Below are 20,019 nucleotides of genomic sequence, written 5' to 3'. Positions count from 1 at the left end.
TCTTTTTTAAGGTTTCAATGTTATCATTACATAGGAAAAAATCTAAAGTGTGTCCCTTTGAAACCCACTTGCTTCCTTTGTTTCCCACCATGGGTTAGGAATCTGTAACTCGTTCTGCCTCCCATTCTTCACGCACTATTAATTTAATTTATTGTTTTACTTCTCTCTTCCCCTCATCCTGGGTACTCACCAAGTTCTGTTGCTTGGCTCCCTCTTATATGGCTGCTTCTCTCTTTCCCTTTAAGCATTTTAAGAAAGTCCCTGTCCAAATCATCTTCTCTAATCTCCACTGCATTCCTGAAAAGCGTCCTGTGATGTCGTGTTGAGAAGTCTACCAAGGGCCTTGCAGAGGCAGTGTGTAGAATGCAGGTGGCAGCTTCCCGCCCCTGGGAGCCAGGCAGGAAGTAGTAGGAACTGGGGCCTACAGGATCATTCATGTCCCACCTAAATGGGGAATGGGGTTGTCACTACCCAGCCCCAGACCAATTGTTGCCAGGTGGTAATGCCAGATCTGCAGAATTTTCCAATGAAGCCTAAATCAGGATTTTTATATAAAATATATTCTGTGTCTTGATCAGGTCTCTAGCTGTAATGACCATTTTACAGAAAGTCTCTGAGACAGAGGAACATGTAAAGCAGTTGGGGGACGGGTGGTGGGATGAAATGGGAGATTGGGATTGACATATATACACTAATATGTATAAAATAGATAACTAATAAGAACCTGCTGTATAAAAAATAAACAAATAAAATTAAATTTAAAAACAACAAAAAACAGCACCAAGGAATGTAATCTGAAATTTCCGATTTCGGGAAACTCTATGAGTCAAATTGTTTCTTCAACAAAATTTTTATGACAATAGCAAGGATGAAAGAAAGAGAGGGAAGGAAACCTATAGATTAAGTGAAATTTAAGGGAACATTAATTGGACTGTATGGACCTCATTTGGAATTGTGCTTTGAACAAGTTTTTTTTTTTTTTTTTTTTAAATGACCTAACTGGACAAATCTGAATGCTGACTATGATATTTGAAGTTATTAAAGAATTATTGTTATTTTTTGGTGTGATAATGATGCTGTGGTTCTTTTTCTTTTTCTTCCTTTTTTTTTTTTTTTTTATATAGCAAGTGTGTACATGTCAATCCCAAACTCCGTAACTCTCCCTACCCCAACCCTTCCTCCCTGGTAACTGTAAGTTCTCTGTGAGTCTGTTTCTGTTTTGTAAATAAGTTCATTTGTAAAGCAATATCATGTGGTTATTTTTCTTTCTTACTAATCAATATTTTTTTTAGGATTCCATATTTTTAAAACTTTTTATTTAGAACTATTTCAAAGTTATAGAAGAGTTGCAAGAATAGTACCAAAAAACTATATACACTCCAATCATATCTTTTTAGCTATTTTTATTCTTGAATCATTTGTAAGTTGCAAACATTCTCTTCCACACCTAAATACTTTAGCATTTATTTCCTCAAAAAAAAAAAAGCGTCTTCTCTTAGTATCCTTGTCTTTTAGAGAATCATACTAAAATATTTATCAATAAAGCGATAGGATCTGGGATTTGCTTTAAAATAATACAGGAGAGGATTTACATGAAACAAGATTGGCCAGCCATTGAGAACTGTTGAAGCTGGGCGAGGACTGTACAGGGGTTCATTAAACTAGCTTTTTCATATTGTATGCGTGTTTAAGATTTTCACGATAAAGTTTTAAAAGATTATGTTAATGAGAGACTTTAAAATGATATAAAATGCTTATGATATGATATTAAGTAAATAAAAAGAAGATACAAAATTGTCTATATTATCTCAACTATTAAAAAAATCGCCAGGCATAGATAAAGGACTGAAGGAATGCACGCCAAAATGTTAACATTCCGAATTAATTCAAAGTAGATATATATTACTTTTATAATTAGAAGTAAAAAATACAATTCAAAAAATAGAAAACAGAAAGTTGGCAATGGATTCAATTAAAATTCTTGTTAGAAGTCAAACAAAGTACATATATGGGTTGGACTGACCAATGGGCCCCCAGTTTGCAGCTTTTGTCTTAGAAAATGGGTCCGCAAACTACGTCCTACAGGCCAATTTTGCTTGTCACCTGTTTTTGTACAACCTTCAAGATGAGGATGGTTTTGACATCTTTAAATGACTGAAAAAATAAACCAATAGTAAAATAATATTTCATGACATGAAAATTAAATGAAATTCAAATTTCATTGTCCATAAGTGAAATTTTACTGGGACACAGGCGCAGCCAATCATTTCTGTATCTATGGCACTATGTGTGTATATATATAAAATATATATAATTATTATTATACTTCATATTATATATTAGTATGTTTTTAATTTCATCAATAAAGAGTTCATAGAAATTTATTTTCTTTGTTGTTATATAAATACCTACATATCATCCTCACTTTTGCCTTGATCCACAGAGCCTAAAATATTTACTATCTGGCCCTTTACGGAAAAAGCCTGCCAACCTCTGGCTTAGAACTGGGCTTCCCACGTGACCTAAAAGCACCTTGGTTTAGCAGAAAGTGCACTGGACTGGGAGTTAGGCATGGCCACTTAACTCTCTGAGTGACCTGGAGAAATCAGAACTTCTCCAGGCCACAGTTCCCTCAATGACAGAATAAAGTGAGTCTAAGTTTCACACAGCAACTGAAGTCTGTGCTTCACGTTCCCGTAAGAGCTAAGCAAGAAGTACCGGCTGAGTAATATTCCATTGTATATATGTGACTCAGCCATAAAAAGAAACGAAACTGAGTTATTTGTGGTGAGGTGGATGGACCTAGAGTCTGCCATACAGAGTGAAGTAAGTCAGAAAGAGAAAAACAAACACCGTATGCTAACACAAATATATGGAATCTAAGAAAGAAAAGAAAAAGGTCATGAAGAACCTAGGGGTAAGAGGGGAATAAAGACACAGACCTAGTAGAGAATGGACTTGACGATACGGGCAGGGGGAAGGGTCAGCTGGCACAAAGTGAGAGAGTGGCATGGACATATATACGCTACCAAACGTAAAATAGATAGCTAGTGGGAAGCAGCCGCCTGGCATGGGGAGATCAGCTTGGTGCTTTGTGACCACCAGAGGGGTGGGATAGGGAGGGTGGGAGTGAGGGAGATGCAAGACGGAGGCGATATGGGAACATATGTATATGTATAACTGGTTCACTTTGCTATAAAGCAGAAACTAACACACCATTGTAAAGCAATTATACTCCAATAAAGATGTAAAAAAAAAAAGAAGTACCGGATGATGGCGGCATTACGCGCTGGTGTGCCAGCAGGGGCGGTGCTCCTGGAGACCAAGGAATTCAAACAATCAGAATATCCACTGGTTATGGTTTACCGGGCACTCAGACCAGGGCCTGGAAAGGTGGGTGAAGAGCAAGGGAGACAGGCTTTGGGGGCTCCAAAAGCAGAGCAGCACACCTGTGAGGGCAACGTGACTTTGGGCAAAAGAGTTTCTAAAGTCTGCTGCTAAAAATGGGTATTTGGGGTCTATCTCCAGGCTGAGCTTTGTGGAAAACCAAAAGCATTTGGTCACAACCCATGTAAAAATCTGCTCATTTAAAGTTTAACCCAGCTCTGGTCAAGTGACGGCAGCAGGGCTGGGGGGTGGTCTCTGGCATCCTCAGCATGTAGAATAGGAGCCTTGGGATAGAAACTTCATAAGCTTCTGGGATAAATCACCCTTAAGGATGCCAATCTGCGGGCTTTTCATAACAGTCAACGTGGGACAGTTAAGCCCTAAGGCCAACATTGCGGCCGAACCAGACAGAACATGAGAGCACCCAGTCCCTACACAGCAGGCCCGCAGCCTGCATCTCGGGGGCTCTCCCAGCCTCCTTTTACTCGTTGCAACCCCTCCCACTCCTCCCATGTACCCCACGCCCCCATCTTCAGGGTGCAGCACAGCAGCCTGCCTCCTGACTGCCCGCTTTGTTCCCTCCTTCTGATTTTCCACACACCCCTCCCCGCCTCCTTGCTGCCCTCTCCCCACTTTGCCTCCTAGATGGCCCTTCCACAGTGTTTCCCGAATATCCTGCATTTTCTGATCTTTCAGTGATGCCCCTCTCTTTCCCTACTAAAGGTCCCCCCGCTTCCCTTCCACAGCTCAAGAAACAAGAGAAAAGGGGAAAACATTACAAGGGCACTGCCCTTCTGGGATTTAACCACATTCTCAGCTGGTGGCTTTTGTTTTCTCGTCTCACTGACTTGTAAGGCCCTCGGGGCAGGGACTCTACGTCATGCTCAGTGCTGGGGAAGATGGGCAGGACTGTGAGGCCTTAATTAGAGTAAGGCCTCAGACAGGGTAGAAGATTTGAGCAGGAAAAAAAAAAAAAGAATTTCAAAATATCTATTTGGCGGCAATAACCACGGGGTAAAGTAAGAGGTTTGTTTAATCATATAAAAAAAAATCATGAAAGTCTTCACAGCATTCTATGAACGCAGAAAAAATATTTATACTGGCATTTTAAAACCGAACCAGAAAACAAACTTCCTCCACAGGCCAAATATAGTGACTGCAGAGCCAAATGCTAGTCTCAAGCCCTGAACAGGAATAGCTGCAGAAGCAAGAAAGTCATTAAAGGAAAAGATGCAAAATGAATGACAAGATCAAAAGAGCCATTTTCTGGTCAATGAGATGTTTGGGCCATGGCAGTGCCATGCTGGGATCACCTAACAAAGACAAGGGCTTTGGCAATTGGTCTTTGATTTACCTGCTTCCCACAGAAGCAGAACAGCCAGCAGGGAGACCCCCACTGTCTGTCAGGGAAGGTGAAAAAGCAGAAGCGTCTTGCCTGCATCACGAATTCACATTTTTGCATTCAAGGCCTTCTCAACTTAACATCTGCTCATGAACGCGAAAGAGTGGCAACCGTTATGGAGGTCACCTGCTAGGCCAGGCAGACCAGCTTGGAGAAGGGCAGCCAGACATACGGTGGCTTATTAGAACCAGGACATTTTGGGAAGGTGATTGAAGATGAGTCACAGAGTCCCAGGGAAGAACCATCTTTTCCATTGGTTGAGATGCCCCCAAACTGAAGGCTAGCCTTCAGGAAACAGTATAAAAGGCCACGAAGAGAGCAGCATGCCATTCATCTCTTTCTGGAACAGAGAGGATATACAACTGTACCTGTCCCTAGCCTTGTGAAAGTGGACATGAGCTTCACAGGGAATTTCGTGTCACATTTCCATTCTGCCTGGGTTGTAGTGGTGCTTGTCACACAGCAGATGCTCAACAAATATTTGAAGAAGTGAACTGAACAGTTGAAGCCCCTCCCCACTGATGGGCAATATTCTACTACAAAGAACTGGAACATTCTTCATGCAGTGGAATGTTTTATGGCTAGTCAAAACCAAACAAAGTGTAGGGAGTCAGCCAGGCCACTTCTAACTTGTGATAAGCAAAGCCCACTAAATTGTGAATCAGGGTTAGAAGGTGCTTCTGAAACATTGAGAAGACTCTGAAGGGTCTTATGGTTTCTAAGGTGTAGAGCAAACCTATCCCTTTGTTCTTGGAGCTTCATGAGCAGACGAACCTAAAAGGCATGAAAGAGTTCTGGTTCCGAAGAATCTCCTTAGTATTATTTGTTCAAATAGCGAAAGAACACTCCAAGCAGTGAGGTCTTTAGAAAGCCACCAACAGAGTTCTGCAGAAACTGAAGCGTTGGAGGTGTCAGAGGTCAAAGACAATTTACTGGCAAGGTGGGACAGACCCTTCCACCTCTTGCCTTTGAAAACAAAAATTAAAGGAAGTGGCTCTCTCAATGTTTTGCCACAAATTGAAGTTCTGGAGTTCTTAAGAAAAATAAAGCAACAGGCTTCCCAGAAATTTCCTTGCTCCGGGATTCCTTTCTTCCGTGGATTTCTTGGGCTAGCACTGAATCTGTGCCCAAATTTCAATACCACCTAGGACTGCAAAGTCCAGAACTTCACTGCACCTTCTGAGGCCGTGTTGCGGTGGGTCTGGGTCAAAGGCAATGATGCTGCTGGCACTGAGTCCTGGGAATCTGACTAAAACCAGCCATGCGGGCCTGGCCCACCGTCTCGCTTCGGGGGCAGCTTACCTAAGTCAGGCTCAACGCACCAAGTCCTCAGAGCTGGCTCCGATATAACGGCAGTTACTCGTAGAAAGGAGTTTTGTGGTCTGAGCATGAGCACCCCGCTTCCTGGTAACGCTCTCCATCAGCCCTTCCCCTGTCTGCATCCATGTCACCATCCAGGTCTCCACCTAAATACCACTCCTCCGGAAGGAGTTCCCTGGCCAACCATTCTAAAGTTGCTCTTCGGGCTTCCCTGGTGGCGCAGTGGTTGAGAGTCCGCGTGCAGATAAAAGGGACGCGGGTTCGTGCCCGGTCCGCGAAGATCCCACGTGCCGCGGAGCGGCTGGGCCCGTGAGCCATGGCCGCTGAGCCTGCGCGTCCGGAGCCTGTGCTCCGCAACGGGAGAGGCCACAGCGGTGAGAGGCCCGCGTACCGCAAAAAAAATAAAATAAAATAAAGTGGCTCTTCGCCTCCCAACAACACACCCTTGTTTTTTTAAATTTTATCTTCTCTTTCTCCTTTGCACTTGTCTTCTCCAATTAATTGTTTACATATTTATTTTTGTGCCCCTGGCCCCTACCACTCCACCACACTAGGGGTGGGTCTATGAGAGGCAGGCCCTGGTCTCTCCTGCTCATTACTATATTTCTAGCCTCTGGAATATGCCTGGTATGTAGTACGTACTCAATATATTTGTTGAATGTTTAATTACCAAGAAAGACATTAAGAACAGCATTTCCCTTGGAAGGGAGCTGCTAGAATGAACCATATGGTACCAAGGAACTCAAAGGCTTAGCGTATTAAAGAGAAGATCGTCTTTCTAGATCCATCTCCCCATATCAACCAGCCCTAAGATGTGGTCTGGGTACCCATCTCCTCTATGGGGGATCCATGGAAATCGCTGAGGTAGATCAACATCCCTCTAGTAGCAAGAGATGCCATCTTGGTAATCTCACTGTGTTAAGGCTCGGAAAAACAATTCCTATTCTCCGAAAAAAGAGTTGAGAATTTTAGACTACCAATCATTCAGGCAGAAAACCACAGATTTGCCCATTTTGTTTTGGTGGGAACAAGGCAGTTGTTTGCACGTTCTTCCTGTCGCACCTGCTCTGGCCTGCCCAGTGTAAACACCTTAGCCAAAAAGTACAAATGGGTTAAGCACTGCCTTTCCAACAATGAGAAGGGGTAAGTGCCATCCTCTACAACCGGCAGGAAATCCAATGATAATTGTAAATGGGTGAGTTTAGAAAAGCTTTGTGCCTGGTGAAATATGAAGGCAAAGCATTAAGGCGAAACACAACAACGTAATAAATGATAATTCTTCTTCCTTTCACTGGTCTATTAATTACAATGACAGTGGTACAGTATACTTCCCAACAGTCTTATTTGGCTTTCAAGCTCCTTGACTTGTGTTTAAAATTCTTTTAGGAGAGGCCAAGAGCAACATAAATGAATAATGCCACAAAAAATCATGAGGTATGAAAACCTATAAGGTAACACAACCACGCTTGAGTTAAAAACAAACGGATCGACATTTTACAGAGAAGAAATACACTGTTGAATCTCTCAGGCATTCAATTGTAGGGTAAAACAATTCCATTGAATCCATCTAATCTTGTGATTAAGATTCAAATGGGTTCAAAATGATTAATTTGTACCGGCCTATCAAAATAGAAGACATTGAGTTGTAATCTTTCCGAACAGCAACAGTGTTTTAATTACAAATGCTGGGCTCATTATTTGCTCAAGAACGAGTGACAATTAGCTTGATCCTACTGCAACTGTTAATGCTACTGATACTGAAATAAACAGGCAATGCTGAATCAGGGTTCCGACATTTCCCTTCAGTTTACGATCCTCTGATTGATGCTATATGCAAAATGTACTTAGTCTTTTTAAGTCACAGGCAAGAAGGAAAATGGCTCCCAAACAGCAAAAAAAAAAAAAAAAAAAAAAGGTATTGCAGGAAGGATATTTCATGGCAAGCCCAGAGAACAAAATCACTGTGAGATGAATCATGTTCTAATATATTGAACCAGAGAAAAAACTCCAAGCAAAATATTTAAGTTGGCCTCAAAACAACAATACAACAACAACAACAACAAATCTTTAGCCCATTAGAGGTTTGATTTGATAGACAGTGCTTTGGAATATTAGACAGACTGCTAAGATAAAGCAACTATTTACACAGATGGTTCTGCAGCTCAATGTTCTACATACTGGAGCAAACCTCAGGGAGGTTTTGGGTTCGGCAGCATCTCCCTCCTAACACACCTACAAAGATGGTTGCACAGAGGCTCCATGTGCACTTATAGTTGGGGCTGGGGTGGGCTTGGGTTTGGGTCCTTCTCTACTGAGAGCTCGGAGGTTACCAATGGAGGGATCAGGCAAAAACAATAGCATAAGCATTTTCTGATTCTCAGAATTTCTGAGATATCTATTGTTTCAGTGGCGCTGGTGAACTCGTGATAATGAAACTACACCTTTGCACAACAAGCCTTGACCAGCATTCTGGAGCACATGACAAAGAAAACCTTAATTTTGAAAGTGCTGAGCACAAAGGGGAAAAGAAAAAGCTCTTACTGTGCAAGGTTTCTATGTATAGAAATATGGCTTAATTTTTAAGGCTTGAAGACCGCATTTATAAATGTCTAAAACCAGTTCAGACTCTACACAAGAGGAAAAAGAACTGCAAAATTTTCATGAAACATTTTTTTTTAAAGACTATCTTTTGCATATCTGTTACTGCATTTTAAAATAAGATGTGGTTACTAAAGAAACAGGTTCTGGCCCAGTGTTAATTTGAAACTAAAATCTATTTGAGAAGTTGAGCTCAAAGGAAAGAACCCATGAATTTATTTTGAAAAGTGCTAGAATTTGGTGCTTACAGAACCACAGCTGTATGGTTTGCAATGAACCATTCTAGGGACTCTTTCATTCAGTGAGGCTATTTTTCTTCTAACAGAGCCATCTATATTTAATAGTTCCCCCTTTAAAATTGTGACTCCTCATCTTCCCAAATAATAGATATACAAATAATACATTTATTCTTGTACATTATCTAAAATTGATTTTGGAAGCCTCTAAGTTTTTATTTTCATCTCTCATATAACACGTTTAAAGACCGCTTCTTAAAATTTAAATATTTTAAATGTTTCTTATTAAGCTTATTTGCGCTGTTCAAAATTATCTCCAGAAACCCATTTATTTTTAGTTTCAAGCTAAAATGGAGCTGAATCCACAGACTTTTCAAAAAATTCTTTTGTGGTCTAATGGCGCCACACCTATCATATATATGATTTTTTAGGAAGAATCATCTCACTTTTATAGCAGAATCATTTTACAAGTTTATAAAAGCTATATATTTGTATAGTATCTGAATAGGAAAGGCCATCCAACTGAATACCCTCCCCTCCCAATTACAACTGTCTTATTTAATTTGTTTTAAAAGTCATATTTTAATCTATTTAATGTTCTTGCTACATGGCTCAAAAAAAATCTATAAAACATGCAAATTTCAACCTACCTGTATGTATCACTTAATGCAGTGTTAGCATCACAAGACATTCAGCCATTTTTATGTAAAGCGATGGAGACCAACTGATTTCTCCGTCTTCTTGCTCTCAAGTTTTAGATGCAATTGTCACACACACACAAAACCATACGCAGAACAGCTTGAATGTACTGTGATCACGAGAACTGAATTTATCAACAGGAAAACAGGTTTGAAAAAAGAAGTTTCTCATCCAAGGTTTCTCTGAGGCTGCAACCAAGGAAGTAGCGTGTTGAATTTTTTTCCCTTCCTCCTCTGAGAGTTCAAAGCCTGGAGCTGACCACTGCAAAGGCCACTGTCACATCTGCTGAAAATCAAACCACTGATACCAGTACTGAAAATACAAATTTGAGAACCAAGTTGTTTGTACACCATGGAGTGCATAAGAGTTAAAAATAGATTCCACCTTGCCTCCTACCCGCATAATAAACATGTAAGTTTCAAGTGTTTAATTTGATATTCACATTAATTAACAATACAACATACATTATTTAAAAGACAGCAAATGCAAGAAGAAAGGGGAGACACCATCTGGTAGCAGAGTTTTGTTGTTGTTTTTGTTTTTAGTGGTTTTTTTTTTTTGCCTTTGTTAAAAAAAAAAAAAAGGTAAAATTCTATTTTGAATGTGATGAAAAGCAAACATCCGGAAGCAAATGAATCGGAGCTGAAAGGTGATGCTGAAATAGCTAAGGCTGTAATGAGGCAAAAACAAGTCTTCGCTACCAGATGATATGGCATCCCGAGCATTTACATACTCACATCTGAAATACTAGGCAACGTGTAATGAATTCTATACACAGCATGCACACACACAGCACAAGCACGGCTAATCCTGCCTGCCATCTTAGGCTCGCAGAAGCAAGATACGCACTGCAGGCAGCACACGAGCACTGGGGAAGGAGGAGGCAAAGGACAGCTCACCTTAAATGCAGTGTCTGATTAATGTTGTAAGTGACATTGCATATCAGCCTCAGAGTCTTGGTTCAACTGGGTAGGAGGGAACAAAGAAAAATGTCATCAACTGGTGATGCAAGATGAGCCCAATCACTAAACACTGTTTAGCAAACTCCAAATTCTGCAACCAGACAGTAGAAGGCATTTCATACAGTTCAGCAGAGCTGCTGCACAATGAATGTGCCCTTCTGCTTCTAAGAATCAGACAATCCTTTTGCTAAGGAAGAAAATAAGCTGGAACGAATACTGTCACATCTTCTTCTTGAAGAAAGCTTTCAATACAGTATGTATCTGGTTCGGGATGCATTTTATAGACTGTTAATTTCATAGAATGGCTAGCAACAATGACAAACACAAACCTTTTAAGCTACTGCAAAGTAAAGAATAATATTATAAAGGGTGTAGCATTTCTAGATTATTTTTCAGAATCCTAAATGGTGCCGGCAGGCTTGTAGAAGAATGCATGATCAGCTGTCTGTATCCGTGCTATAACCTCTAACCACAAGCCGTGTAAATGTATTCTGCTAAATGTATCTGCTGTACAGAACGGCAGATACCTCCCCAGTCGGAATGGTATTAAAATGTGAATGAATTTGCTTAAACTTAAAAGCAGAATAAAAGCACTTACAGAAAAATAAACTGATGCTGAGTTCCTTTCGATGTATAGCTGACCATCACGAACGATAAAATAAAAGCTGTCCTTAGGACGCTGACCTAAATAATGTTAAGTCTTGCAACAGCATACTGTACTTGCTCAGAACCTAGGAAACGCAAAATGATTTTTCTCCTTCCTCCCCCTCCAAAAGCTAGAACGTAAAGTAACAAGCCGTTAACAGGAATACCAAAAGGCTTTGTGTATATATATTGTACATAGTGTAAGGGAAGAAATGGTGTTGAGCTGACATGCAATGTTTCTTTGTTTTACTTTGAGGCTTAGCTACGCTCCCACGATGACATTGACATCACGGAGGTCAGGGCTGACACTGGGGTGCTATCTGTTTTATGAGTGAAATGTTTTCCGAAAATTAAATCTCATCTACTCAAACACCGAATTTCACGTCTTCTTCAATATCCCCTCCCTACTGCCGCTGCTCAGGATTGATGGGCTTTACTTTGGCTGTATGTAATAAACTGGAATCACCTTCTGTAGAGACTCCAATACATAATCGTAGGAATTAATTTTTTAAACAAAAAACCTTCAAGAATTCTTATACATCCCCTTTCAATCTTTCCTATCAACACACACACACACACACACACACACACACACACACGCACACACATGCACACACACACACAGACGAAGCTCAAATTGCAATGAAATGTTTAACATGTGGAACAAAAAAATGTGGAAAGAGCTGCTTATTCAGGATTTTGAAGAAATGCCTAATAAGCAAAGACTGTTTTGCTACAAAACCAGTGTCACCATGTTGCCAAAGAGAGGAAAACAGAATAGCCTGCTAGCAAAATTTCCTCCAGATCCTGCCGGCAGGTAAAAATCAGAAAAGCATTTCATTTACCATGCTGTATATAACATGAAGTCTTTTATTTTTAAGGAAATGGAACAGATTCTTTTCTACTCTTTCTTCAGCTACAAAGAAACCATACCCACCCCCAGCCTTAGATCCTGGACATAAGCCAACATTTTTAGAAAATGTTATGAGACTGATTTTGAATATATAATACGTACGTTTTTCTTCTTCTTATTTCTCCAAAAGTCTTTAATTGCCTATTGCATCACTAAATATGCTAATGTTAATTAATTTTAACACGTGCAAAAATGCATTAATCTTTTCTGGGGTTGTCTCTCTCTTCTATAAGAACTGGCTGCAAATAATCAGGTTAGCAAAACATTTAAGTTGCCCAGAATATTTTTAAAGGAGAAAATGTATTTGAACATCTGAACTTAAGTACTAGGTTTCACAGCCGGATCTTTTGTTTCTAGCTCTCATTCTGTCTCCTTCCACCGAACACAAGTGATTTTTTAGCTCAATGTGTGGAAAGTATCCAGCCCACCTCTATCCCGTACACTTTAGAGTCTCTGAGCTGGGTTGTCCAGATGGTCGGTCATACCTGAACCACTCCGAGCCCTCTTCGCTTTGGAGCACATCTCTCTCCCACAACTATTCCAGAAATAAACGTGGCTTTAACGGAAACAGTAGCTCCTGGTCTAACCCCGATGGTGGACCCATCTTCCCCGCCCCCACCATCATTGCTCTATGAGCTCTGGTTAGCATTGACAGCGACGGAAAATTAGGATGGAGTATCCCTAGGCTAATTCCTCCTTCACCATGGAGGTTGAGAATTAGTGAGCCTATAACGCTCAGTTGCAAGGTACCAATTTAATATATGGTCATCTATAAAGCAGGGTCCTTAAAGCGGGGCTGGAGGAGGTTGAGGTGAACACAGACATTTGATGCCCTTGGTGTCTGTCCAGATAGTCCTCATTAGTAACACTTGAAAGTTAGACATTCACATTAAAATACTCACAAATTATTATCATGCAAGCTAAATATACACGATACGGAATCTACTCTGACCACATAGAATGAAGTCGCTGCCTCCTCTGCCTGAGATAATAAATGACAGTGACAAGGACAGTAATCCAGATCAGGCTCCCACAGAATGAGTGAAGAGTGTTATGTCCGCTTTACAGGGGCAGGATGGTGAATGCGGTCAGGTCCCTTACTGGTGCTTGTAAGCCGGATGCCAGGGCAAGTGGTTTCCAAACCTCCCAGTGGGGTTCTCTGTCTACCGTCTGTCAAATCGAGCCTAAAAGCCACGTTATCGGTTTATTTTGTGATGTTCCAAAACATTCAACAAGCAAATGTGGCTTGTTTACCGAACCTGCTTGTATTAAACAAATTTGAGCTGTAGCTGAAAGCATTTACATGGATGAACTTGTTTAGACAGACATTCTCGACTAGTAAATCCTGTTTTGCACATAAAAAAAAAAAGAAACCATGGTCATGCCTGAATTACTTAAGCTTTGTCATGATTACAAGTGGCAAGGGTATGCACTCACTTATGATTTTTAAAAATTGTGTGCTCATCAACCTCCTCAGGGCATAGGCACAAACGTGCATTTAACAGACAAATCCCTTTTCTGTGATGAAAATTTTAACCTGTTTTTGCCTCTTTGATGAGTCAAGCACAAGGAACCCAAAATAATCGGCAGGAGCAGCCTGGAGAAGGACAGAGCTAGCAGTAGGGCTGCCTCTTTCACTTTGATTAATGCCCTTACTTGCTTACAGTCTCCTTCTGCAGTCAGTCTGAGCTCATTCTCTTTTCAGTCCTGTGGGTTAAAGTTAAATTGCATGACTTATGCAAAGTACATAATTCAAGTATGAACAAAGCTTGACTCTCTGTTTAAAAAAAACATAAAGTCAGGGCACTGAGTCCCCGAGGAGTCCTTGGTTTATAAACATTTGGATTGGTTTGCACATTTCTTTGCTCCATTCACTGCATTAAAAACTACAGCTGGTTTCCGTTTATACCTAATACAGATATTCAACATTTGTGGGTAAAATTTGTTATCAGGTTCGGCTACTATAATCTTGATTTTTTTTTTCCTAATCTCGACTTTTAAAAATAAAATGTTTACCAGATGTAACATTTTTGTTTAAGTTCTTAGAATTTAAAAAGTTTAAACATTTTTATGAGGTTGGTTATTACATTTGTTTGCAGGATATTCATGGAAACAATATGGTGACTTAATTTATCAATGACTAAAAATGCCTCTGAATGATATTTTAGCCTAAAGTTTTAGGAAAGTCCAATGCTACTTTGAACATCTACATTTTGCCTAGATATCAGGGCAGGGGCTTCTGCTTTCTACTTTGATCAGAGCTAAGTCTATAGTAGCTACCATTTATTGAAAACCTACTATGTACTCAATATTTTAGCTATATTATTTAATTCTAACCCAATAATCCTGCAAGGTGGGTATTAGTTATCATCAACTTTAAGTGAGGAACTAACTGAGATTACCAGTCACACATAGCAGAGCTAGGATTCAAACCCAGTCCAATTGATTCCAAAGTCTGGGTCTTTCCACCAATCCTAAAAGGATAAAACCTCCTCCATCCACATTGTCCTGATGTATCGATAGGAATCTTCTGATTGTGCAGACTCCTGGTAGAGGGGACCCCTACTCCCTGGAGCCAGGACTACCCCTGTTTAGATGAACCAGCCTCAACTCTCCAAGCCCTGGGAATTGTGGGTACCAACTGGAGACAGTTTGGACCAGCAGGTGGAAAAGAATAAGAGAAGAGGAATTAACTAGACCATGTTGGAAAGTTAAGGATAGAAAGCAGGATAACAGTTTTGGTCAGAGATTTGTCATAATTTGGAAATGTTTTATCAGGCGAAATAAGTGGAAAAGCTTACACATCCATCTGAGCAAACTACTTCACCTAATGAAGTCCAGTCTTTTCATGGTACAGATGAGGAAACTTGAGACCATGAGAGATCTAGATATTTGCCCAAGATCACACACTTAGTGAGTTTACCCATTTGCTGTATTAAAACTCTTCTACAAGCCTGCATTTGTGGATAAATTTGTTATCCAGTTGTTAGATTATTCTAATCTAAATTATCAAAGAGGGATTTCCCTGGTGGTCCAGTGGTTAAGACTCTGAGCTACTATTTCAGGGGGCACGGGTTTGATACCTGGTCGGGGAACTAAGATCCTACAGGCCGTGCGGCCAAAAAATAAATAAACAAACAAACAAATAAATAAATAAATAATCAAAGAAAACTCAGTATAACAATCAAGACTGACCTGGTTTCAAGTACTGTATGCTAACATATATATGGAATCTAAAAAAAAAAATGGCCGTGAAGAAACTGGGGGCAGGACGGGAATAAAGACGCAGACCTACTAGAGAATGGACTTGAGGACACGGGGAGGGGGAAGGGTAAGCTGGGACAAAGTGAGAGAGTGGCATGGACATATATACACCACCAAATGTAAAATCGATAGCTAGTGGGAAGCAGCCGCATGGCACAGGGAGATCAGCTGGGTGCTTTGTGGCCACCTAGAGGGGTGGGATAGGGAGGGTGGGAGGGAGACGCATGAGGGAGGAGATATGGGGATATATGTATATGTATAGCTGATTCACTTTGTTATAAAGCAGAAACTAACACACCATTGTAAAGCAATTATACTCCAATAAAGATGTTAAAAAAATAAATTAAAAAAAAAAAAGACTGACCTGGTTTCTACTCACAAATAGTGTTTCTGTCCTGAACAGACAACTTAAGTCCATATGATGAGTTCCTTCCCCAACATATTTTAAAAATGGACTTTTGAAAAGGCTAACTTTTGAGTAAGAGATTTTCCAAGCTTAGTGTTTCAAATGCATCATTTTAATGATTGCCTCTCTATGTGAACATCTGTACATTCTGCCCCCATTTAAGATCCCTTCCAGCTCTGAAGGTTTGTGATTCTAAACAATCCAGCCCCACTTGCTTGCTTTCTAGGTTGGTTAGGCCAAGAGCTGGACTCCAAGTCTCCTGCCTCCTGGCTAGGTGACCAGATGACTGTCTCGCTCATTGGCAGTAATTTTAAATGCCAGCCAGATGGCTTGCAAAGGGGGCTTTCAAATCAACTCCATCAGCTCCACCCTGCTCAGAATATGAGAGGAGGATTATCTCTCTCGGTGGTCCTGAGGCAGTAGAACAAAGGCTTGGGTGAATGATCATGGGTGAGGAGTTTGAGCTCCAGGAAGCCTGCTCCAATTCTTAGACATGAGGTTTCTCACTTCCATCCATTAGCACTTGTGTAAGATGAGGGCAAGCAGTACACACTTGACGGCAAGGGCCAGGCAGCAAGCCTTGGGGACCAAACTGAGGTTACCCTCGAGGAAAGAGTTGGAGGGAGAAGGGAAATGTGAACCATGTGGTTTTCAACCGAGAAAAAGTGGTATGTGACTTAGGGTTGCCCGGGAGACTGTGGTAGACAACATCCCACCCCAAGGTAATTCAGCTCAGACTCTCCCATGGGAACATCCTCAGCATGGCTCACCACCATTTTCGATGTCACTACCTCAGCTTTAGCAGCAGAATAGCCCCTGCTTTCATTTTGCAGTGCATTGGAAATATGGCACTAATAAAGACCTTGCGTGCCCACGGAGATCAAGAGCATTCCTGCATCTCTAGTCACACGTTCATTTGCAGCCATCACTGTTTGCCACTCCCCAGATGGAGAGCAAATGAAACAGCAGGGTCTTCTAGATCCTGAACTGGCAAAAGACATTCAGCAAGAAGGCTGAGTTTCTTCTTTCTAGAGAGATTAGCAGGCAACTAGGTTGAAGAGGGAAGGTGGTGACGTCAATGAAAGTGGAGAAGGAAGAATTCTTACAGATGGGTAAAATCTACCCCATGTGAGAACATAATCCTCTCCTCATATCTTTCTTCATCCTGGGCAGCAGATATTCCAAGACAACCTGGGAACAAATTCACTTGCTTTCTCTTCTCTCGGATGAATGAATTTGTAGTTCGGAAAGGTCACAACCATGAACCTCTTCTCACCAGAGCAGCCTAACAAACCTCAGTGAATCTCCACTTCCTTTGGACTAAAGACAAAAGCACAATATGTTTTTGTCGTGTTGAATTACCTGCCTTTACTCACGTCTCTGGCTGGCATCCTGTGAGATCTCTGTATCTCCCACAGCACCTAGAGCATTGCCAGGTGCAATGGAGGGGCTTATATGGGTAGGATCTTGATTAACCAACGCCAGATTAGGGGTCCTTTCTCTGCTCCCACCACTACCAGTGGAATCTTCAGCTTTGTCCTTTGAAACCACTTCCTAAAATTAGAGAACTTGTTCCATGAGTTAAGGAACGGATCTGGAGACTAAAAATACCTATGGAAGTCTTTCAAGTTCTTAATCACTTGTTTACCAAGTCGGGGGGTGGGGTGGGGGGACAAGTTGTCTGGCCAGCAGACCACAGGCTTTGTTTACATCTGTCCCTCCTAGAACAGGGAAAGGGGACACAGAAATAAGGGTGGCTCGACGACCACACCACTGCCTCCAAAATGTGCCTCAACGTCTCCTCGGGCTCTCAATGGCATAGCCCATTTCACAGTATTATAGGATAGGCAAGGCGCTTCAGATGATGCCATCTGAACCCCTTTTTTCTTTTTCTTTTTAAAAATAAATTTCATTTATTTATTTATTTATTTTTGGCCGCGTTGGGTCTTCATTGCTGCGCGCAGGCTTCCTCTAGTTGCGGTGAGCGGGGGCTACTCTTCGTTGCGGTGCGCGGGCTTCTCATTGCGGTGGCTTCTCTTGTTGCAGAGCACGGGCTCTAGGCGCGTGGGCTTCAGTAGTTGTGGCTTGGACGCTCTAGAGCACAGGCTCAGTAGTTGTGGCGCATGGGCTTAGTTGCTCCGCAGCATGTGGGATCTTCTTCCCGGACCAGTGCTCGAACCCGTGTCCCCTGCGTTGGCAGGTGGATTCTTAACCACTGCGCCACCAGGGAAGCCCCTGAACCCTTTCCCTGAGGGAGGAGAACATCAGATTCAAAGAGAGTGTGATATCTGAAGACCTCAGCAACCAGGATAAAAGCCGTATTCCTTAATTCCTAGTATTCTGCTCTTTGGGATTCAACACACTGGCTCAATTAAAAAACAAAAATCCACTTTTCACCTAAATAGGTGCCTGACAAATGGTTATAGAATAAGTGAACTAATGAATAGATTCCAGTATAGAGGGTTTATAACTTCTTGCCCAGTTCCTCTCAGAAGAAAATGTTATAGAATACTTAATTTTTTAAAAATATAATTTTTAGCAAAATAGTAAACATTAAGCAACATATCACCTGGGACCAAGTGTTATTTGAGAAGTATCAGACGTGATAGGCTTGATTGCTATATTAAGTCAATCAGATTAAGTTCAGCCGGCTGAAGTAGGCTTTTATCCTATTTGGTTTGCAAAGAAAAATCTCATGAGTTAGCATAAGCAGCTAAAAATAAGTTGCAGGTTTCATTTTCTGTTGTTCAGTATGGTTTTGAAACCAGAAGGTGCAAAACTAGGAGATTCACCAACGCCCACTGAAGATCAACAATTCGAATAGTCCCCTTTCTGGCGCAGCAACCTGATGACAGCTCACAACCAGGCCTAAGACACATACACCTATGTCCCTCTCACCATGGTCTCTTGAGATGGCTGCCCCTAATGAATAAGGCACGGCAGGAAATTAGGGACTGAGGCCAGTCCTGGGAGACAGTGGCTTGTGTGTGTGTGTCTTGTCATATCCGGACAGGATGCCGCATAGACATCAGCCCCATACGCACAGCCTCAATCTTAGGTGGTACTAGGGACCCCTCCACAAAACAAGGGAATAAATAATGCTAGAATTTCACTAGGATGAGGTCCTGAAGGTAGCGAGCACAGCGGGTACCCCTCGACCTAAATGCCCAGGGCCTTGTGCAATTCCATACTGCAAACCCAGGGGGCTCACGATAAGTTTAATTTCAAAACTGTCTTCCCAGGGCCAAGTCTGGCAAAAAGGTGTTTGACAGAGGCCTAAATGCTTCAAAGGGAAGGCAGCCGTCTCACATTGGAGCGTTCAGCTGCGGCATGGGGCCCGGAGAGAGCAGAGCTGGAGAGAGAAAGCCCTCAGCGGAATGAGATTGGGAGGGGGCAGAGAAGGGTTAATCTCCTTCCATTAGAGGAGGGGCCATTTGGTGAAGGTGAAGAGAATAATCGGTATGAAGAGCAGGGAAGACAAAGAGCCATTCCAGAAAAGAAATTACCGTGCAAGGGTGAGAATGATGATTTGTCCTAGATTTTTCACCGTGAGACCATTTCTTAGATCTGAGTCTTTGAAGTTACAGTCTCAGGGTGGAGGAGGGGAGAACATTCACACTCAGTGCTGGAAGACGAGCTGTGATTGGGTCTGAGATGGGCTGACTCTGATTAACTCTGAGAAGCAGAGGGTGAGGCCAAAGCCACCAGGATGCCGCCGTAGACGCCTAACCATAAATTAGAAAGCGGCAAAGTAAACAATAGGAGTTGCTCATGAAAGAGAAGCCAGTGGAGTGGCTGAATCCCCCTTCCTTGGGGTGAGGAACAACCTCCCCCTTTTTTTAAACCTAAAATAAAACTTATAAAAAGTTGCTTTGAATAATTTTTGGGGAAAGAGTTGAAGATTCACAAGAAGTTGCAAAAATAGTACAGTAACTGTATGATGTCATCTGTCTTCCCAGAATGGTATTATCTTATACTGCTGTAGTACATTCTCTAAACCAAGAAAGTAATATTGGTACGACACAGTTAACTCAGGTACAGACTACTACTTCAGATTTCACCAGTTTTTACATGCATGCTGTGTGTGTGTGTGTCTGTGTGTCTAGAGCTCTATGAAATTTTATCACATGTGGAGATTAGGGAAGCCATCAACACAATCAAGATATTCCATCACCACAAAGAAACCC

The 20,019-nt window shown here is 41.5% G+C and overlaps 1 protein-coding gene across 2 annotated transcripts in view; it reads right to left on the bottom strand.

Annotated features, from left to right (window-relative positions):
* The window catches only part of ZBTB38 (zinc finger and BTB domain containing 38), a 117,842-nt gene that overhangs the window by 46,238 nt on the left and 51,585 nt on the right, over positions 1-20,019 (bottom strand). Inside the window, exons 4-5 of one of the 2 annotated variants that reach the window (XM_060011348.1) lie at positions 10,542-10,607; positions 9,594-9,924 (exon numbers count right to left, since the gene is read on the bottom strand). The gene's annotated coding sequence lies outside the window, so the exon portion shown is untranslated. The remainder of the gene's footprint in view (positions 1-9,593; positions 9,925-10,541; positions 10,608-20,019) is intronic. The other variant, XM_060011349.1, reaches the window with a different exon arrangement.

Source organism: Delphinus delphis, chromosome 4, assembly GCF_949987515.2.
Source record: "Delphinus delphis chromosome 4, mDelDel1.2, whole genome shotgun sequence".
In the NCBI taxonomy this organism is placed as follows: domain Eukaryota; kingdom Metazoa; phylum Chordata; class Mammalia; order Artiodactyla; family Delphinidae; genus Delphinus; species Delphinus delphis.
The sequence above is the reverse complement of the archived record's forward strand: the minus strand, read 5'-3'. Positions and strand labels throughout refer to the sequence as shown.